At 35.5% G+C, this 21,961-nt stretch overlaps 1 long non-coding RNA gene and 1 pseudogene across 2 annotated transcripts in view; both read left to right on the forward strand.

The window, feature by feature from the left end:
* LOC311585729 overlaps positions 1-21,961 on the forward strand; it is an 853,274-nt gene that overhangs the window by 121,055 nt on the left and 710,258 nt on the right. The window lies entirely within an intron of this gene.
* LOC311586581 (Golgi apparatus membrane protein TVP23 homolog B-like) lies at positions 13,953-14,551 on the forward strand (annotated as a pseudogene). Its single transcript has 2 exons — positions 13,953-14,277; positions 14,383-14,551. The product of its transcript is annotated as a Golgi apparatus membrane protein TVP23 homolog B-like (transcript).

The raw sequence follows: 21,961 nt of genomic DNA on the forward strand, positions 1-21,961 counted from the left end.
AGTGGTGCCTTTTCACAAAATTTAATTGAGGCTTTCCTTGTCCTCTTGGCTATAAGCTTTGACCAAGAGCTGCCTGGCTCTGTTTTTTTATTTTTTGTTTTGTTTTTGTTTTGTTTTTATCTTTTGATTATTGTACACAACTAAAAAGCAAATACTTCTTTGGCTCACGTGTGAGGTAGCATGTCCATTCTACTGAGAGTCTCAAAAGATGTATGATATAGTTTGTATTTCCTTCATTTCTCTGTGTTAACACAAAATAGCTCCTAGTTTTCAGTAAGTCTTAGAAATGGAGAACAGAGGTCCCTGTTATGTGCTATAATTTTTGGAAGGAAGCCTCCTATATATGCAGAATGCACATCTTAATTTCTATACACAGCCTTAACTTTATCTAATCTTTAGTTTATTCCATAGGCTAGTTGTAATTACATATTGTTGAACAAATAAAAAAGAGACTATTACTACACTGTTTATTTCCTATAAATAACTGTCTTGCCATAAGCATCGAAATTCTCATGACATATACCATATCTAAAGACAGGAAAGGGTTTAGGTCCAGAAATTCATTATTATGTCTAGTAACAAAACTTTCTCTACCACTGAGCCAGTTTGTTTATAGAAGGCAAAAGCACATGACGAAATCAGAGTGTAGCTGGAGATTCTCCTTTCTTAATTACAAATGTAAATGTTGCCAGGTGTTCATCTCCTTTGTTCTAATAAATAAATAAATAATTAAAAAAGAAGATGATGAATTGATTATTTAGGTATTTTTATTATATATTTTTTGAAATTTATTTGCAGAAGAAAAAGTAAATCACAAAGAACAAAATTGTAAATGAGTTGGTTTACCGTACTAACATAGGTTATGTGAGAGAAAGATGGAGCTCTGGTTGTGTGTATTTTCCCTTTAGAAAGACTAAAAAGTGTGAAACTATGAATCTGATAAGTCAGATGATAAACTACATTTCCCCAGATTTCTCTTTGAGCCTGTTTACTGTTTGTGAGATTGGAGAAACAGTCAATTCACACAAAATTATCCTATTCCCTACTGTTTCTTTGTAAATGATCAATTTAGTTCATTCCACAAAATGTCAGTGATTCTATGAGCATATACTGTTCTCAAAGCGTAGGAATGCCACATGGAAAATAGTCAGATTTGGACTAATTTCGAGATGAAAGCACATGTCCACGCCATGTCCATTTCACCTGTCCTTTATTGTCAGTAGTAGTTTTGTAACATTTGTTCTGTTTCTTTAACAATTTACCAGGAAACAGCCCCTCTTCATTTCACTTTTGGCTGGTTGGAAACAACCTTTGTGAGCAATCTGGATTTCGCTCCCAGTATAAATGCAAGCTGACTGGCGCCAAGGCTATGAAGTAGACTTTTCACACAGCACACTCAGCCAAAACGACTCTCTTACAAGGAAGAACTATCATTTGGTTCTGCAAATTGGTTTTCCATGTTGATTACAGTGATACAAAATAGGAATGGCTACAGTCACCATACTTAATTGTTTTCCAGCCCTCCATGATAATAAGTGGAAATTGTGATAACCATTATTCAAAGACCAAGAAAGTAAATGAGACAGGAGCCAAAGTAAATTTCAGTCACATGGCATTATGCCAAAGTTTTCTGAGAAATCATTAAATAAAGGGCCCAAAGTGTCCAAAATTACACCCACTGCCCACAGAAACAGACATAAAAATGCATGTGTGTGAACATAACTGACTGGGGTTCTTGAGCGTCCCCCACACCCATGTGTTAAAGGCTTTGTGGGATGGCACTATCGGTATGTATTGAGCCTTAGAGAAATGAGGCATTGTGGGGGACACTTAGGACATCGGGGCCAGGTCCCAAAGGGAATTGTTAAGACCTCAGCTTTTCTCTGCATCTCCGCCCCCCCCCCCCACCTCCGGGATGAGTGGTTTCCATGATGTGCTCCATACCACAGGGTGCAAAACACAAGTCCAACATTGGCTAGAAACTTCTGAAACTGGAACATTAAGTCATCCCTTTTCTATGTTAGTCATTTCAAATGTTTTGTGACATTGATGGAATGCTAACAGGCTACTTGATTTTATTTCTTTATCCGAATGGAAGTCAGTGCAATATATAATTTTGTATTTGAAGATAATATGGCTCATCGCTATTTGGTTTATGGTTATAAACGGAAGAAACTTGATTTATTTATTTTATCATATTCTTCAGCTCAGGCTTTGGTTAAGATTTAATAGGAATTTAGTTATAATTATAAGAGACATTTATTTTGTGCTCAGATACTCTGTGACATAAATATAATTCTGTGAATTTTCATAATAACAATATGTTATTGTTCACATTTAAGACATGGTAAATCAAAAGATCTGATAGAGTAATTGCTTAATGTAGGCAGATATTAACTTAATATTATATATACCTGAAGGTATTATTAGGGGCAAAGAACAAATAAATGTGTTATGATTTCTGATCTTTCTATATCTAACATTTTATGACATTTGGCCAAATAATATTCTTTTTTAATGAACAATTCTTTTATTTTTTAAAATATTTATATATGAATACAGTATTTTGCCTCCATGTATGCCTACATGCCAGAATAGGGCACCAGATCTCACTAAAGATGGTTGTGAGCCACCATGTGGTTGCTAGGAATTGAACTCAGGACCTTTGGAAGAGCAGCCTTCCTGCTCTTAACCTCTGATCCATCTCTCCAGCCAAATAATATCCTTAGTAATAGAGCTGGAAAGACTTGAACTCAGTTTAAAAGTAGTTGTGAGCTGCAAAATGATGTTTCTGTCAGCAATGGATGGTATCTGCGATGGTCTGAGGAAACTGTGGAGGAACTGAAGAGTTCTTGTCACCTAGTGAGGAGTGAGCCCTGTTTGTGGTGAGTCTGTCACCTGCTGCGTACTGCTCCAGCAGTCATGTAGGACAGTCACAGACATGCACAAAACATAACATTTTCTATTAAAACACTATGCTACTGATTTATATGTTTAATGTTCTACACTCTTAGTAATTATTTGAGAGTATCTTTATCTTTCTGTTTATAAAGGTGTTTATACCTTAGCTTCCACGTGCACCTCACGTTTGCTTGGGTATACTCTATCCTATTTATGCAATGATGCGAGCTCACAGTGTCACATATTTTTTTAATTTATCCTAGTTATCAGGTACTTCGGTAGATGACTTCTGTACTTTGCTTCTATGGTTCATAGCTGAGAAGGATATATTTGTATTTAAAATGAAACATGAAGAGAAGTCTTTTGTTTTTGCTGTATCTTTGCTTTGGGAATTTTAGATACTTTAAGTTCTTTGATTCTAAGGTATATACTATTTCATCTTCTCTCTGTGAGTGAATTGTTCACATAAGCAACAGATTGGTAGTTGGATTTAGCCTGCAACTGATTCTCATTCTCATTTATAAAAGGGGGGCTGTATGTTGTTTTAACTCATAATGGACATTTTATTAATATTCTAGGTGCTGTGTACAATGTGCAAATTGAAATATCTCACTATAACACTCTTTCATGGATGTAAATGGTGCCATGACTGAGGTCATGCCATGATGTTTAGCATGTTTTGTGCGACTGTAATAGCTTAGCTCTTTTGACAGATTTTTCATTTAAATATTTGGCTTCACTTTACATAGGAGGTTGCCATCATTTGCAGCCCCCCCCCCCTTTTCATCTTGTAATCTCCACAGGATGAAAAATGTTTTGACGCTATGGAAATTATTCCAGCACAGATGCATTTCGATTGTGCAAACCGCTCTGGGTTGCTTAAAGCGAGACATTCTCTGATTGTTTCCATGATGATTGGATGCTTCATTAACCCCTTTATTGTTGACATCCTATGGAGACTCGATGTGTAGTCTTAATTATTTTAAAAGACAATTCTTTGTTATTTAGCTGGTGATTAAAAACACATTAAAAGATGGCACAGAAAGACTATTTTTGTTCATTACTAGATCTAAAAATCTAATCATGTAGTAAGAGACTAATTTTCACATAATTCTTAAAACAATAAGTACACTACTGTAGAAATTACTTGTGCTGCCTGAATCAGTTAATTAACCAAGCCACATGAGAAAGAGCAAGGAAGTGATTATTTTCCATTAATCAAATGGAAAAGTCAAGGGTAGACACCTCTATCAGTGCTTTTAAGAAAAGAATCTCAGGGTGAATTCATAGGATGAACCAAACTATTAATATGTAAGTGAATAAAAAACAAAGGAAGAGAAATAGAGCACTAAAAGCATATGAAATCAATTTAAGACAAAGAAGCCCAAATTCCCAAAGATAATATTATAGTTTTTAGAGAATAAATATGAGGATAGAGGTGTGTGTACAAAGTAAAATATATCAAACACTATCATTTCACGAACACAAGAGTTTATCTTTATTGCACAAAGAGAAGACATTTACTTCCCAGTATTAGCATACTAGAATTTTCCACTTGAATTAGTCTTTGCAAACATTTACATAATATAACTTGTCTTTTTAGCATGTATTTGTATATTTTACCTTGAATAGGAGATTATTCTATTAGGTACTATGTACAAATTTTAAAAGGAAATATTAATTTTCTATATTTGTCTTTCTCTACATCTATCTATCTAGATATATATGTTTGTTATTCATATAAATATCAATCCTTCTTCTTTCCTTTCCTATCAGGACTTTTTTTATTCAGAAATGAGAACTATCTTGTGAAACAATTCTTTAGCTAACGATTTATGGCAATAGATATATGTAAGTAGATTTATAACATGGTATCATTTTACTCTTTACACATAAACACTAGATAGTTTCTGTTTTATGTTCATGATAACATAATAGAATGAGAAAATAAGATAGGAAGAATGATCCCAAAGCTTTCCTACTCAGTTTATATTGAAATCAGAGACAATGACTACAGTTCAAGACTGCTTGTTACCAATCTACAAGGCATCATTTTGAATGTAGGGCATAAGCCAATAAAATAAGGGTCCTAAAATTAAAGCATTAATCATATCTGGAGAGATTGCTTAGACGTTAAAGGCACTTGCTGCTTTTGCCAAGGACAGGAGTTATGTTCCCAGTACCCACATTGTCACTCTAGACCCAGGATATCAACACCTTCTGTTCTCTATGGGCAATGTTAGGGCCCACTTCCTTCACCACACAAAAGCACATTCTCTCAATCACTCATGCACACACACCCAAATAAGATATAAAAACTATTAAACAATGAAAAACAAATCATTCAAAATTCTGTATTTTGATCATGTAAAGTTTTATAATATTGTCTATTCTTGATAAATTATCAATTTAATAGACTCTTATGCATTTGAAAAATATGGCTCAGTTATTACTATGTTCAAAAACCATGACTCTGGCACTGGCTTCTGTGTCAATGCTTATGTAATTCTTACTTGTATTAATTTTTGTAATCCTGTAAAAAGAATGGTTGTTGTAAAACTTTTATCAGGGAAGAAGTTGAGTTCCCAAAGGCTGCTCACTGCTTGGCCTACTGTATTTTGTATCTTTGTATCAAGTCCATCTGATTGCTTCTTCCATTAAGATTTTTCCTTAAGTATTTAAAAATTTAAATTTTGTAATTCCATTTTTTATCTCTCATATCTGAATGATATATGATTTTAATTTTAATTGAAGCCATGTAGAACAACTATATCCTGTTAAGGGTCAATTTCATTTCATATAAATATAATAATCTCCAACAATAAACTGACCATATGGCAAGTTTCCTATGGAGAAGAGCAAAATAGACCTTTAAAGGGGTAATGCATCACCTGGTAAGGTCACCAAAGAGATATGTATGTGATTTGCTGTAATGGATAATAAACTCATAAGGTTACCTTATAATCATGATGCATGAGTTCTCACTGTAATTCCTAGAGGATGAGAGTTACATGATAGAACATAACTGCCCTTTCAGAATGGGCACCTTAATCTATCATGTTGAAGGACAGGAATATGTGGAGATTAAAGTGAGATAAATTTTGCTTTTTTAATTTTTTTTAAACAAACAGTTTAACATTCTAAACCCATGATATTACTGTTACGATAGAGAACATATCCCTCTGTTCTCAGGTAGGAAGGCTTCAATAATTTACGTTGTTTTTATTTATGTCTGGGTGCTGGTATGTGGGTATGTGCAGGTAAGTGATGTGGCTGCAGATGTATAGGGTCCCCTGTAGGTGGAAGATCAAGTGATTGTGAGCTGCTTAACATGGATGCTGGAAACCAAACTTGGGTCTACAGAGGGAGTAGCACACGCTCTTCACCATACAGACACCACTCAAGTTCTTCGTCTGGGATATTTTAAACAGCCCTTTTCCACATGGTAAAGGCAGAAGTAAGCCAAAAGGCAGACAATATGTATATAATATACATTTCTTTCTTGATGACTAACTACACTAAGGACTTCAGGTCCACAGCATTATTTTCCTGATTGCACACAAGGACATAAATGACATAAATAAATAGTAGGTATGACCTTACTTAGAAATTATTTGAAAATACAAGCAAAAGTGGAAATACAACAGATCTTTAAAAACTAATTTATTGTTTTGATTTAGCAATATGAGGTGATATTTTTCTGGAAAAAAAACAAAATGGAAAAACAGCTTTCAGTTTATGAAATCAGAGTTGAATCAGAAAGGGCTTTAGAGAGCAAGCAAAAGCATTGTTTATTCTATCAAAATTTCAGGAATGTTTATGCAATTGTGATAATAAGACATGCAAATATGACAAATACCTCCTTGTCAATTTCTGTTCTCTCTCTCTCTCTCTCTCTCTCTCTCTCTCTCTCTCTCTCTCTCTCTTCCTCCCTCCCGCCCTCCCTCCCTCCCTCCCTCCCTCTCTCTCTCTTTCTTCTTTCACTCTTTGTTTTAGTCCTGGCTGGCTGTCCTGGAACTCACTCTAGACTAGGCTGTCCTCAAACTCACATCTGCTGACTTTTACCTTCTGAGTGCTGGGATTAAAGGCATGTGACACCACTCCTCTGCTTGCCTTTTTTCCTTTGAATAAAAGGAAAGAGGTTATATATAAATGATATATATATAATATGTTTAATATTATGTTTAATAAAAAAGATACATAATAAAAATATATAAAGTATTATATACTTCACCTCTCTCCTTTTAATTTGTTTTATTATATACTTCATATATAGTCTATGTCATATATATATTTAGTGCATATATAGTATAATATATATATATATATATATATATATATATATAAAATAAAATGGAAAGCAATTATGAAAACTCAGTTGGAAGAGTCCAGTAATAGAAAAAAATGGATAATTTGTAATCATCCAGGCAAGCACAGTAATAGAAATGAAATGCTGAGATCACAGTGGTTCAAAAGAAATCCAAAAAGTAGTAATTCATTAGCTTCTAAACCAGCACTCATTAATCTTCTAAAACAAGTATCATTGTATTTAAAAATAAGAAAAATACATGCATATATAGGTAAATATGTATTCTGTATGTATATATATATGTGTGTGTATAAATACATATGTGTGTAAATATATGTGTGTGTTGTATGAGTGCTTGAATGTCTGTTCCCTTGGAACTAGTGTTACAGATGATTGTAAGCCACCACATAGATGCTGGGAATCAATCTGGGTCCTCTGTAAGAGTATCACATGCCCTTAATTACCGAGCTCCCATTTCAGATCTTCACCAAATTTGTTTTTTGTTGTTGTTATTATGATAATTTATTTTTTTAATTTAATTTTTTTTTTTTACATCCTGACTGCAGCTTCTCCCTCCTCCTCTCCTCCATGTTCTTCCCTCCCATCCACTCTTCTCAAATCTGTTCAGAAAAGGGCAGGCCTCCCATTAACATCAAACAAACATGGTATATCAAGTTGCAGTAAGACTAGGCACTTCTCCTATTAAACCAGGAAGATGTAACCCAGTGGGAGGAAAATGGTGCGATGGCCAGCTAAAGACTCAGAGACACCCCTTCTCCTGCTATTAGAAGTCCCAGAAGAAGACCAAGCTATACAACCTGTGACAGATAAGGAGGGTCTTGGTCAGTCCCATGCAGGATCCCTGGTTGTAGATTCAGTCACTGTGGGTACCTACAAGCCCAGGATAATTGATTCTATGGGTTTTATTATGGTGCCCTTGACACTCTGCCTTCAACAATTCTTCCTCTCCTTCCTTCACAGGATTCCCTGGGCTCTGTTTAATGTTAATCTCTGGGTCTCTGCATCTGTGCCCATCAGTTGCTGGATGAAACCTCTCTGATGACAATTGGTCTTGGCAGAAATCTATGAGCATATCAGAATATCATTAAACATATTTTTTTTCTGCCAGTCGTGTTTGGTTCCATCCTAGGTTTCTGGGCTATCCTGCCTCTGAGCCCTGGTCCTTCAGATGGTGTCAGAGGTAGGCTCCTTCTCATGGCATGTGTCTCAAGATGTGCTGCCAGTTATTGGTTGGCCATTCCCACAATTTCTGTGCTGACTTTACCTAACAAATCTTGTAAGTGGGACAAATTGTAGGTCAAAGGTTTTGTGGCTGGATTGGAGTCCTAATTCCTCCATTGGAAGTCTTTCATGGTTATAGGAGGTGGTCGATTCAGGCTCTAAATCCCCTGTTGCTAGGAGTATTAGCTAAGGTTACCCTTGTAGATTCCTGGGAGTTTCCACTGAGCTAGAGTTTTAGCACATCTCCAAGATATCCCCCAATTCCAGTTGTCCCTCCTAGTGCTCTCTCCCTCAATTCTCCCCCGAACTGATCCCTCCTTTTCCACCCCACCCTCACAGTATCTACTCTATTTTTCCTTCCCAGGGAAACCCATGTGTCCTCCCTTGAGCTATCCTTATTACTTAGCTTCTCTGGGTGTTTGGATTGCAGTATGGTCTTTTCTTTCTTTCTTTTTTTTAACTTTACAGCTAATATTCCTTTATAAGTGAGTATATACCATATTTGTCTTCCTGGGTCTGGGTTATCTCACTTGGGATTATTTTTTATAGTTCTATTGATTTGCCTGCCAATTTCATGCTATCATTGTTTTTACCAGCTAAATAATGCTTTATTGTGTAAATGTACTATCTTTTCTTTATCTATTCCTCTGTTGAAGGACATCTATTTGTTTACAGTTTCAGGCTATTACGAATAAAGCTGCTATGAGCATAGTTGAGCAAGTGTCCTTGTGGTAGGATGGAGTCCTTGGGGTATATACCCAGGGGTTCTTCTGTCTTCTGGCTAGTGTGCCCTGTGGTTCAATGGGGGTGTCAGCCCAACTAGACCCTGGGACATAGTTATGAGGGGGTAAATGTAGAGCAGGACAATGGTTTTTGGGATCCACAGGACATATGATCTATGTGGAGGGGTGGCTGCAGCTGGTATTTTCTGTTGAAGTGCTTGGATGACCATGGAGATTGTATCCAGTGGAACAGAGAGAGTAGAGACTGTTTATGGGCAACCTGTCTGGTCTTCTGATAGGCGTGGTCTATGGCTGATCCAAGACCGATCTTATGAAAATGTTGATGCATATAGTTTGGAAAGATTATAATTTTTACAGTTAATGAGCATGTATGATAAATGTATAACATTCAAGGATATCATAACTGGATATAGTGGGGGCATACCTTTAATCCCAGGATATTGTGAAATGATTGAAGCAGGTGGATCTTAGTAAACTTAATGGAAGAGGAATTTATGGAGTTCTGCCTAACTAGGACTACAGAATGAAAGTTTGTCTCAAAATAAAACAAATCCAACCACCCTATTTTTACATTTGACTAGTGTTGCTCAAATAGGTGAATATCTTTGTAGAGCTAAACTTCTGACATTGAAACTTTAAACGATATTTATTATTTGGCAATTTTATACCCAAGTACATCTTATTATATCATATGACCATCATATAATATATATATATGATCCATCACTTTCCTCCTCCAACTCCTCCCTAGATACAAGCTGCCGTACCTCCCTTTCGCATTCTTGTCTTCTTTATCTTGATTATCATCCTCTTCTTTCTCTTAGCCTTCCTTTTTTTTATTCTTATTTCTAAAGTACTTAGTTCAGTTCACTCAAGGTATATGCTCTCAGTGTATGGCCCCATCTATTGGGGCATATTCAACATATATTGGGCCACAACACTGAAGGAAAGCAACTCTCCTTCCCTATCCAACCCTCAATTACCAATAGCTTTGAGTTAATATTACACCAATATTATCTGATACATCAACTCAACTATTGATGCTACTATATGTCTCCCTAATGCCTGACCATGTAATAGCAGTATCCTAAAACATATCTACTATATAAATAGAAATTTAACTTTCTTTGTTTTTTATCTTGCAAAATTTAAAATGTAAAATTTTGACAGCTAAGTAAAAAACTTTGTGTTGTTTTAGGTAAAATGACTATAATATCATATGGAAAGTAAGAAATATATGAAAATAGAACTGATTGAAAGATTATAAGATACATAGAAACTTTCTGTAATTATTTTAATGAGTTTTGCTTGTGAACGACTTATGTTTACTAATGAAAACAGTGATTTCCATTGGATTCTTTATCCAAGAACAATCACTTCAAATATGTTTTGCTTGGTTTTTATTATGTCTTTTTTATATATACATTTATATTATTAAACATAAATGAAATAAATGACATATCGCAGGAAGAACCACAAAACAATCAGGAATTATATAAATAATATATTGATAGTGATTTGGCTGTTTGTATTTTGCTACCTTGAAGAAAACATATTTTCTATCTTGTTGAGTCTATAATTCTGAATGAAAATCAATATATATCATATCTCATTTTTATTAACTTAAACATCTATCTAGACCTAAAAACATCTTAACCCCTAAAAAACTTAGCTTAATTGTAAAACTAAACTATCTAATCTTCAACCCCATCAGAGACTTGAAAGGAATAAAACTTAATTACCTGATTGAACTGAAAGTGCAGGTTAGCATCTTCCAAAATGAAAAAAAAAAAAAAAAATGACAGAGCTGAACAGTCACTCAACACTCTCTATAACCTTGCAGCATCATCTTCAGCCTTCTGGCCCAATATATCTGACTGTCATGTTTATGAAGCAGTAAATATTGAAGATTTGCTTACCCTCCCTTAGCAGAATTTGGCCGTTGACTGTATCTGCATTCAAGCTTACCCATTTTTAGGCAAAATTCTGTCAGCGGCAGAATCGAGGACATTTTCCCCGGAGGCTGGTTTGCCACATTGGAAGCTATCTCCATAAAGAGGTTCTTTAATCAATTTTTTGAACTTAAGTTGTTTCATATTTGCTGGGATGCTTATCCTCACCTTCTGCCTATTTTTGAGGCAGGATGACTTGATTATTACTCAACACCAGACTGGTTGTAGCGCAAGCTTTGGAGACTCTCCGGTTTCCCACTTCCCGAGACAGGCAATGATTGTAGATGTGTTTTTATGTGCATTCTGCTGATCTGAATTATGGCCACCAGTCTTGTAAAACAAGTGTTTTATCCACTGAGCCACCACCCCAGCCCTTGAGGAACCTTTATAAGCACCGCTTAATTTCTTTTGACATAGTTTCTCCAACTTTCATCTTTATTGTGATCATCTGATTTAAAGTTTTCTTTTATAGTCTGAATGAAAGATTTCCAGGCCAGGGAGAGGTTAATTCAAATACATCTTGTTACAAGGACCAAGAAATGCATGAGATTCAGGAGTATTCTGAAATTAAGAAGGGTAAGATGTAAGAAAAGCAGAATTCAGGAAGGAAAATGTTATTACATTTATTAAATATCTTTCAAAACCTTTGGATTCAGTCAGGTTCAGTTTGGAAATTACTGGACTTCTGATGTGATTATGATAATCAAACAAAACTTCAAGGAGCTTATAGGATATTCACACGGATGATAATTAAAGACAAAGGTGAGACTGAAACCCTAGGGTGAGGAATAGAGTAAAAAGAAGCAACTGATTAGGATACAGCCACAAGAAACGATGTTGTTAATCTTGTCAGGAACACACGGATTTCTGAAGAAAAAAGGGCAGATAAGAGATGCTTTGAGAAATAGGAAAGAACTCCCAACCTTCCCCTCTACAACATATTAACCCGGGCTTCCTCAGTATTATTTCACAAACTAAATTGAAAAATAAGCTTTGTTGTTAAATTACTTAACTAATTTGAAGGTTACTTTTTACACATTTCCTTACAGTGCTAGGGATCTAACACAGTGTATAGCACATTCTTGAGAAATGCTTTGGCATGGGGATGCTTAATTTTAAATGTCAACTGGCCATAATGAAGAAGCTCCTGGGAAGAGAGTTTTAAGTGAGTAATGTCTTTATGTGTTTTGTCCAGGGGCACGTCTGTGGAAGGTTGTATTGGTTGCTAACTGATGTTGCAAGACTGAGCTCATTGTGATAATGGTTCCTGGACTCTCTAGGATAGAAGAAAGCTATATGCAAGTGAACAAGGCAGCAAGGATTCTTTTATTCCCTTGGCCCTTGACTGTGGATGTGATGCCCTGAGACCCTGCCTCAGCATCCTCCATGTGTTGTACTATAGTCTGTCTTATAAGCCAAATAAATCCTTCCTCCCCTCTGTTGTTTTCGTTCAGTGATGTTTAATTTTAGCAATGGAAATGGAGCTAGAGCTACTACTGACTTTTATCCACAGTCTTCAGATAATCTGAAGTATAACTATTTGAAGGACTACCAAAAAATATTCCCAAACTTCAGAATCCAGGGAATGCAATAAAGTAGCAGTATAGATGTAATGAGTAAATTTCACACTACTGATTTCAATATGCTACTGTATCTAGAATATAATTTAGCACGGGTCACCTGTTACCAAATGCATGTTTCCTGTCACCAAATGCATTCTTCACCTTCCTGTGCCTGTCTTGTGGGTGGGCTTGCATAATGATACAACTTACGATTGCATGGCATCTGATATCGGTTTTCCAGATGCTGCAAGAGATGACAGACTGCTGAATAATTGATAACACATAAAACTCTGTATGTTGCCAGGCCTTCTTTTTACTATATATTTACACATGACGATACTGGCATATAGAGTGAGCCATCTTTAGGAAGATTGGAGGACAGTTTTCATGATAGGCCGAGTCTGCAACACAGCCTGTAAACAAGTTTTTTTTGCCTTCTTCTGTGAGATGATTACACATACAGTGAAGCAAAACAGCTCAGGATTAGCGAGTTGTTAAAATGTTTTGCATATTAAAATATTGTAATACTTCCTGAATGATCAGTGCCAGAGAACTTGCAATTTATGATAGATGAACGTAAAGTAGCTCTTAGTTTTCTACTTAATGTTAAGGACTAAGTTCAAAAAACAGGTTTTTTTTTGTTATTGAAAATGCTACTACACTTTTTTCTTGAAAAAATATTTTTTCTCACATAATATATCCTGATTATAGTTTCTGTTCTCTTTACTCCTCCAAATTCCCTCCTACCTCCCCTCTCTTCAGAATCCATTCCCTTTCTGTCTCTCATTAGAAGAGAAAAGGCCAAATATGAGGCACCAGAGTTCGTGTGAAAGTCATATCCCACTCTCCACTCAACTGTGGAGAATGTTCTGTCCATTGGCTAGATGGTAGCGGTTTAAAGTTTACCACCTGTATTGTCCTTGGCTGATACCCTATGAGCATATAGAGGGGGAGGAAATCCCCCTCAGGAACGGTCACAGGGGATGGGAATAAGGGGAAAATGGGAGGGAGGGAAGAATGGGATGATACAAGGGATGGGATAACCATTGAGATGTAACAAGAATAAATTAATAAAAAAGAAAAAAAGAAAAAATAAAATATTTCCTTAGTTCTTAAAAAAAAGAAAATAAAGATGCAGATGTAGACAAACGAGTGATTTTAACTGCTATTTTAGACATCTACATCATAATGATATTAAAGATAAAGACATAACAGAAAAAAAAAGAAGAGAAAAGGCAGAGTCATGTTTTCGCAGGACAGAAATGAGAACACTGAAGATGTCTTACAGTTTGATGCAGAGGAGGACACAACCAATAGACCAAGAAAATCCAAAATCAGACACCTAGTGACATCCTTCCGTCTGTTCTTACGAGTCAGTGTGGTTATAATCTATCTCCTCTGTGAGTTGCTTGCAGAATTTTTATTACCTGTGTGTTGACAATTATCTTCTTTCTGTCATATGGCTTTTGGGCAGTAATGTATGTCACAGGTAGACTAATGGTTGGCCTATGTTGGTGGAATCCTATTGATGAGATTGGAAAGAGCCGTTGAGTGTTTGAGTCCAGAAAGTCCCAACCACTTCTGAGGCTGAGTCAAGAACTTTTTAGTTAGGACTCAATGCCTGTTCTGGTCCTGTGAGTTATCCTTGCCTTTGGTGCACTTTTTTCCTTTAGAGCAAAGTGGCTTGCTGTAGTGATCATGGGTGTGGTGCAGCAAAGCACCAACCTATACGGTTATATTTGATGGAAAGTGGGCAGCGAGAACAACTTAACCAGCATGGCTACCTCAGATCTTGAAAAGCAATTTCTACAACAAAATACTGGAGGTGACCAGGTTTCATGAGTGAGGGTGAAGTCTGTGTGTCATGGACTCTGGGGATGATGGAAAAGATTCTTGGTTTTAGAGCTCAGTCTGTGTTGCAGAGTGGGATGTTGCGTTTATTTTGTCACTTAAAAGCTTATTTAAAAGAAGAAACCTGATTTCGTCTTAAACTATTTGGGGCTAGAAAAATGAGTTGTTTCTGGAGTCCATGCTGTAGGTAGGCATATTTGTGTTTGCTGCTTTAATGGGTTCCTACACCTCTACCTCTCTTCCAATCCTTATTCTACCCTAATCCCTTTCCACCCCAACACTAGGTAGGAGAGAGAGAAGGTGAGAGAGGGAAGAGAGCATAGACTTCTTTAGACCACTTCCTGCTGACTAGGGACCTTGGGTTCCTTGGGAGATGTCCAATCAGAATATCTCAAATAACTTCTTGTCAAACTGCCACAACAGCAACCAGGAGCAGGAGCTGCCTCTTTGGAGGGCTCTCATTGGTCTCTGGGATCTGCAGCAGGCAAAAATCACACCCCTGCTAGTGCACAAGGCAAATCATAAACACCTGCTATAAAGCAGCCTCTTATCCCACACTTGAGATTAAAACAAAAACATATCCATACAACATAACTGGGTTTTTAAAGACACAAAAACACTGACTATACAGTATAAGAGTTTGCTTTGTGGTGTGTGTCAGTATGGACAGTCCTGTAACAGCAACAGCCAAAATCTGTGTGTCCTTCACACACTTGATGGATCTTTATATTTTGATCCATAGAATGTAGGAAGAGGTGTTCAGTCTGTCTCAAATCTCTGTGCTTGCATCGCATTTGGGTACATTGTTCTTAGAGGTAAGTTGTGACTCGGTGGTAAGAGTGAACATGTTGATTTATGTATAATTATAAACTGTTACTAATTTTAATGTATTCTTTATGATAAAATTCGTTATCTTAGACTAATATAAAGCAAGTAAAAGCCAATTTTGGGCAGGAGTGTTAACTGATTTCCAAAATTTCATTTTTACTTGGTAGTAAGTCAATTTACTCAAGGTTCCTTTGATATGAGTGGGTCTTTGTAGCTGTGGTGGATACCCAAGGCCTGCTGTGGTTGTGTTTCTTTGGTGGCCATAGGTCATGCTGGAACTATCCATAATCTCTTAGTGGTCTTTGCATTAATGAAATATTACCTTTCCATAAGAATATTATTCTTACATAATAATGAGTAATTATTTAAATATTTTGTATAATAAATTCCTATAAAATATTGTATTAATTTATTTTTTCTTCTTATAATGATGGGGATATTGTAAATCATATATATATTAAGAGTATTTCCTAAGACAAAGGAATATAGTGTAGACTAAGCCAAATGTAAACTAAAATAGGTAGCTGAATTCTTTAATGGGTACCGTACACTTTGTTGGAAACTTTAGATTATATTGTAAATATATTTGTCCATAGTTGACATTTTTAAATGTCTTATTTATTGAATAAGAGTTTTTAATTAGATTGTAGCTTGGCAGATACATACCTTTATATTTATATAATGCTGAAGTTTACAAGGCAAAAAAGAAAACCAAAGGCTTCTGAATAATAATAATAATAATAATAATAATAATAATAATAATAGTAATAGTAGTAGTAGTAAAGTATACTACAGTAATTATAATAAAATAAAACAAAATCTATCACAACAAATTTGGATAAGACAGACCCACAGAAGGAAAGAGCCCAAGAGAAGGCACAAAAAAGAAAGACTCATTCTTTCACACACTCAGGAATCCTATAAAGACACTAATCTGGGAACTCTCATATATACACAGAGGACCTGGTGCAAACCTCTTGAGGTCATGGGCATGAAGCCTCATATGGGCTTGATCATGTTGATTCAGAGGGCCCCATTTTCTTGGTGCCTTCTATTGCCTCTGGTTGACACATTATTTGTGTCCCCCCGCCTTTTCTCAGGGTTCCCGGGGCATTATATAGAGAGATTTGGTGTCTGAGTGTTCCAAGGTTTCCCACTCTCTTCTTTATCTGGCTATGAATCTCTATGTTTGTTTTCCATCTGTTGTGGAAGGAAGCTTCTCTAATGATTGCTAAATAAAGCACTGACTTATGAATGCAGCCGATTGTCATTGGAGTCATTGTTTTGTTTTTCTTAATACCAGCAGTATTTGGTTTTATCCTAGGTCTCTGGGTTTTCTTGTCTTTTGTTCTCAATCACCTAAGAAGTGTCCAGTATGGGTTCCATCTCATGGAGTGCGCTTTAAGTCAAATCATGTATTGGTTGCTTACTCTCACAAACTTTGTGCAATTGCCCTAGCATATCTTGCAGGTAGGACACCATTGCAGATAATAGGGTCTTTGGCTAGCTTGGTGTTTACATTTTTCTAATATTAGCTAACTCCTTGTTGAGGAGTTTTGATTTATGGCATTGGTGATAGAAGGTTTAAACTCTTTCAACCAGTTGCAGAAACATTCTAAAACCAGTTGGTAATTAAGCCAAATATCCAAATATACCAGCTTAGAGAGAAGGCTTAGTGAGTGAGTATCGTATCTCTCTCATGAGCATAAGAACCAGAGTTCAGATACGCCACATCACATAAACTCTGGGTGTTGCAGTGAACACCTCTAATGCCAGGACTGGGTACACAGAGACAGTTAATCCCTGGCTGAATGGCCAGCCATTCCATTGTGATTACACAGTGACGTTCATGTGCATGCGCCTGCAAGCATACATGTACACACCCCTGAACGAGTTCCCCCACATCCATTGATTTGAACTTCATCATGAGAGCTGTTCTTCAAGTGTCGAACTTTTCTGTGTGATCTCAAATCTTCAGTTTCATTAGTTTATATGACAGGAACATCATCATTCCTCAAAGTTAAATAAGAATGGAAAGGGTAAAGAAATCTTAATTTTTGAGTTATTAATTTAGGTGTGCAAAGTTTCCAGAGGAAAACAGTTTTTCATTAGAGTATGGACACTATTCTCTGGTCACAATTTCCATGTCTATATATTCATCTGAATGAAGTGAACAGTCCTCAGAAAATAGAGAAGGCAATCTTAACTATGTTGAATAGTTACTACATTGTTCTCTGTAACACATGGGCCAATTATTTGTACATCGTTTTATCAAAAGCCTCCTCAAATACATAATAAATATGAAAAATAGTTTACAAGAGGAGTGAGGAAGTCCTTATAACACTATTGTGAAAAAGGAAGCATTTTTACAAAATCTTAGGATGCCCCTCTATTCATTTAAGATATAAATGGCATCTTTATTATTTTACTTTTTATATCTTTGACACTCACGATAGTTCCTTGTAGATTGTTAGGGTTAATATGTACTTGGAGAATAACTGGAAATAAATGCACCTTGCATTAATAATTTATACTTATCCAGAAATTATGCACATTTAAGAAAGCTGAATATTTATGATAAACCAAAGCAGTCCTCTGGGTTCTGCTGATCAGCCTGACAAAATAAATTACACTGTCCTTGTCTTTTTACCTTTAGAAGCATAAGACAGAGTCAACTCTTGACTAGAACAGGGGCAGAAGGGTAGAGGGTATTACATATGCCCAAGGGTCTGTTTGAAGATCAGTACTAGCAGGGAAGGGAACAATCACACTGTCATGTGATTGCCAAGGGTGACAAGATGAAAGAACATTCCATTCCCAATCATGATCAGAAAGTGAACTGAAAAATAAACAAAGGAAGGATATCACCAAAGTGTTAGCTTTCTATTCGAGGGAAAGGGATAGGAAACATTTTTAATGTGCAGCTATACTTCCCATGGACCATCGTAATTGAACGTCATTGTTGAGATTTACATGCACCTGCCGTATAATCTTATACACACACAGTCCATATGTACAAATGAATGACAAATACAAAGGCGAGCTAACACTATGTGATGTGTGTAAGATATGAGCTATGCTGAAAGAAGTGATGACAGCCATACTTTAACAAATTCACTTTCTGGGCACCTTGCTCCCTCATAAAATATGGGCCCAGCATCTCTATCCAACTACACAGAGGTCTCATGTAACTTTCATGTGTTGCTAGTCAGGTTAGGGACAGAAATCAAAGTGAGAGGAAGCAATGTAAGGCCTGGAAAACAAACGCCAAGATCAATCTTGACTTTCTTTTTAAGTTTATGAGGGGAAAAAAAGAAGCTTGATCAATCAACATGTATTTTTTGAGTAAAAAAATCTGATTAAAATTCTTAAAAGTTATTTTTGACCCAAAAATGAAAATTTTTACATTCTTTCAATTAGAACCTTAAGCAACATTACTTTTCTCTTTGTGAGATGTTAATGGTTTATAAAATACCAATCACAAATGTCTCAGTATATGGTCTTATGGAATACCACTTTTGATGCATTCTGGATAAAAGAGAGTGATTTTATTTGTATATTATAAGCAAGACTTAAAATTTCTAAACATTTTTAATAGTATTGTTAAGGATAGTGAGTCAAATAGACACCACAAGTTGTTAAAGAAATTATAGTGTTCTTAAGCCCTTTCTTTCTGTATTTCATATATAATCTTGATCATTTAAAGTTATTTTGAAGTAAGATTTTATCTTATAAATATGAGTCCTACAAAAACAGGCATAGAGAAAAATAAGTAGATATTACTTTAGCTATAGAAAGCCAGTAAAGGTTTTGATGGTATCTAATTATTAAAAAAGTTAAAGCTGATATAATATGGCTTACTCTCTTTTGAGTATTTTCATCTCAAAATTTGAATTTATTTGCATCTTAAATCTGATTATGAGGTGACATAATACTGGCCTCAACATTGTGACAGTTGATAAAAATTTACAAGATATATGGAAAAATACAGTGAAAAGCAACATCTATCAAGAAGTGATCATGAAATGCTAGCTGAATATTTGCTGTTATGAGGGGAACTACTAAAAGCATCCAAAAACAGTGGAAGGCTCATGCTCCAGTCAGTGAGTTAAAACCCTTCAAAATGTCAGAAGAGACAGTCTAACGAGGCCTCTCTACTTTTAATTCCACACACTAACAAGGTTAATCTAGCCATGAAGTAACCGTGAGGGCTTTCACAATTAACGCTGCAAAAATACATAAACCAACAGCTAATTAGTCAGCCCTAAGGTCACCATCTAGCTGGCAGAAAATTAGTAATAGCAAAGCTGCCTGACAGAGAGCGGGAGAGAGTAGGTCATGCTCTGGAAGCTACAATTTAACTAGTGAAGAGTTGTCAGCATTGCACAGATGATGGTGAGAGGCTTTTTCTTCCCACTTCTTTTTGCAACAGTTATATATTTTACTAGCATTGGAAACAGTTACATTTAGGACAGGAAGAGAAAACTCAGTGACTGTATCCTTTTAAGGGGTTAAGTATGAGTTGAGACAAGAAAGAAAATCACCATGTTTGTATTTTGGATTTTTCTGCCAAAAAATGTCTCATCTACTTATTCATGAAAGAAAAGCTGGTTAAATCATGGAATGAGTATGCCAGATGATAAATTTAACCTTTAAAGTGTGGTAGCATAAAAATGTCTTACTTAGCATCTTTTTACGCATGCCAACTTCCAATTAACATAAAGTCCTAGAAAGAAATGTGAGAAGAAAAGAGATTAGAATAGAAAATTTACTATGTAGACTTGTTTCTCTAAATCTTTTGTTTAAGGTATATAGAAACTGAAGTTAATAGTTACAAACACACACTTTCATGGGAACACCCATTTTGTATGCTAAGTGAAAGGAAATATCTTTTTCAATAACATCCTATGAGGGGGAATAAATGTACAGAGTAGAAGCTTTGTGTTTTACATGAAGTTAAATATGAGGCAGTGTCAATGCACAAAAAGAGATGATGAAAAAACATGGTGTCTATAAAATGTCGGACAAAGGGATGAAATGTAGATTTTGAAACAGAGAGTGGCCTAGGATTATAAACCATTGGTAGAATGTTTTGTTAATAATGTATGAAACCTATGGTTTAAAATTTGAGAACTAATTCTAAGATTCATATAGAAATGATCATGCAAATTATTTTATAGCCATTTCTTGGAATACTATTTAACCATTAGAGAAAATTAGTTTTTATGAGTCAAATGATAGAAAACACTGTTCATATTATATTAAACAAAATGATACTGCTAAGTGTTAGAATATGGCATCTCATATATACAAATAAAAGATAAGCTGTTTTCTCTTAGTCTGTGGAAGAATTCTCATCAAACTGAAGAGTGATGGTATCTAGGAGAAATAATAAATTAAGATGCATAGCCAGACTGGGGTTTTCATTTAATTCTATCTCAGTATTATTTTTTTCCTTCTTTAAGCACAGAGTATATAATTCTGATCACTTTATATGGTTAGATCTACAAGATACTTCATTTATAAGGAATATGTAGGAGTAGTAGTTATTGAATGAATGCTTTAGTAAGGATTGCACATTTTGGGGTTATTGTTTTAAAGTGTTTAGGCTTCACCAGTTTGTATGGTGAACTGATTATAAACAGAAGCCCAAAGTCATGCTTTTGTATGGTACGGTTAAAAGAAGCTAAAGCAGTGAGATCAATATACGTTCTTTACAGAGTTACATAAAAAGGAGTTTATAGGTGGGACAGAAGTACAGAAAAAGGTTTTCAAAGTCAAAGAAGTTGTTCCCAAACTTAAGGGGGGAAAGGAAGATAAGTAAACTTTGAACAAAATGCTGGATTGTCTGAGGTCTTTTAAATGGAAAATGCACAGAAATGAGTGACCAAATTATCAGTGATTTGTCTCTGTATCAACAGAGGATATTGAGCATTCAAAGGCATTGCACTACTTGTGGGTTAGTTAGTTGGTATGTTAGTTGCTTTCTAGTGCTGTGCTATAACCCCAAGACTAAGGTCACATATAGAAAGCATTTATTTTGCCTTATGGTTCTGGATGGAGGAGGGGAAGTCCATAATGGCTAGGGAGGCATGTCAGCAGGGCGTCAGAGCAGGAAGCTGAGAGACACATCAACACAACAGAGAAAACACATAGAGGCCAAAGAAATTGTGTAGTGTAGTGATGATTTTCAGACGTCCATTGAAAATAAGGGATTCATTGTATATGTAAAAATAAATAAATAAAAATTGACCCCAACCCACAAAAAATAAAAATCTGACGGGATACTTATTTTTATTGCTAATGTCAATATTCTCCTAAAGTACATAAATTATGTACTTTGTGGACTGTAACCTACCCTTCCAGACAACTGTGGAAATTCATAAAATAAGGCATGAGAACATGAAAAAAAAGAAAGAAAATATATGAGGGAGTCTTTTTCTATTCTCCTTTTCTAGTACAACAGTACAAATTCAACAGCATTAGGGATTTTATGTTTAGGATGTATTAAGAAAACTCTAGAAACTATGAAAGGTAAAATAGATAAGGTCTACAAAAGCCTCAGATATGTAC

The sequence above is a fragment of the Acomys minous genome, assembly GCF_964271855.1.
Source record: "Acomys minous genome assembly, chromosome: 16".
In the NCBI taxonomy this organism is placed as follows: domain Eukaryota; kingdom Metazoa; phylum Chordata; class Mammalia; order Rodentia; family Muridae; genus Acomys; species Acomys minous.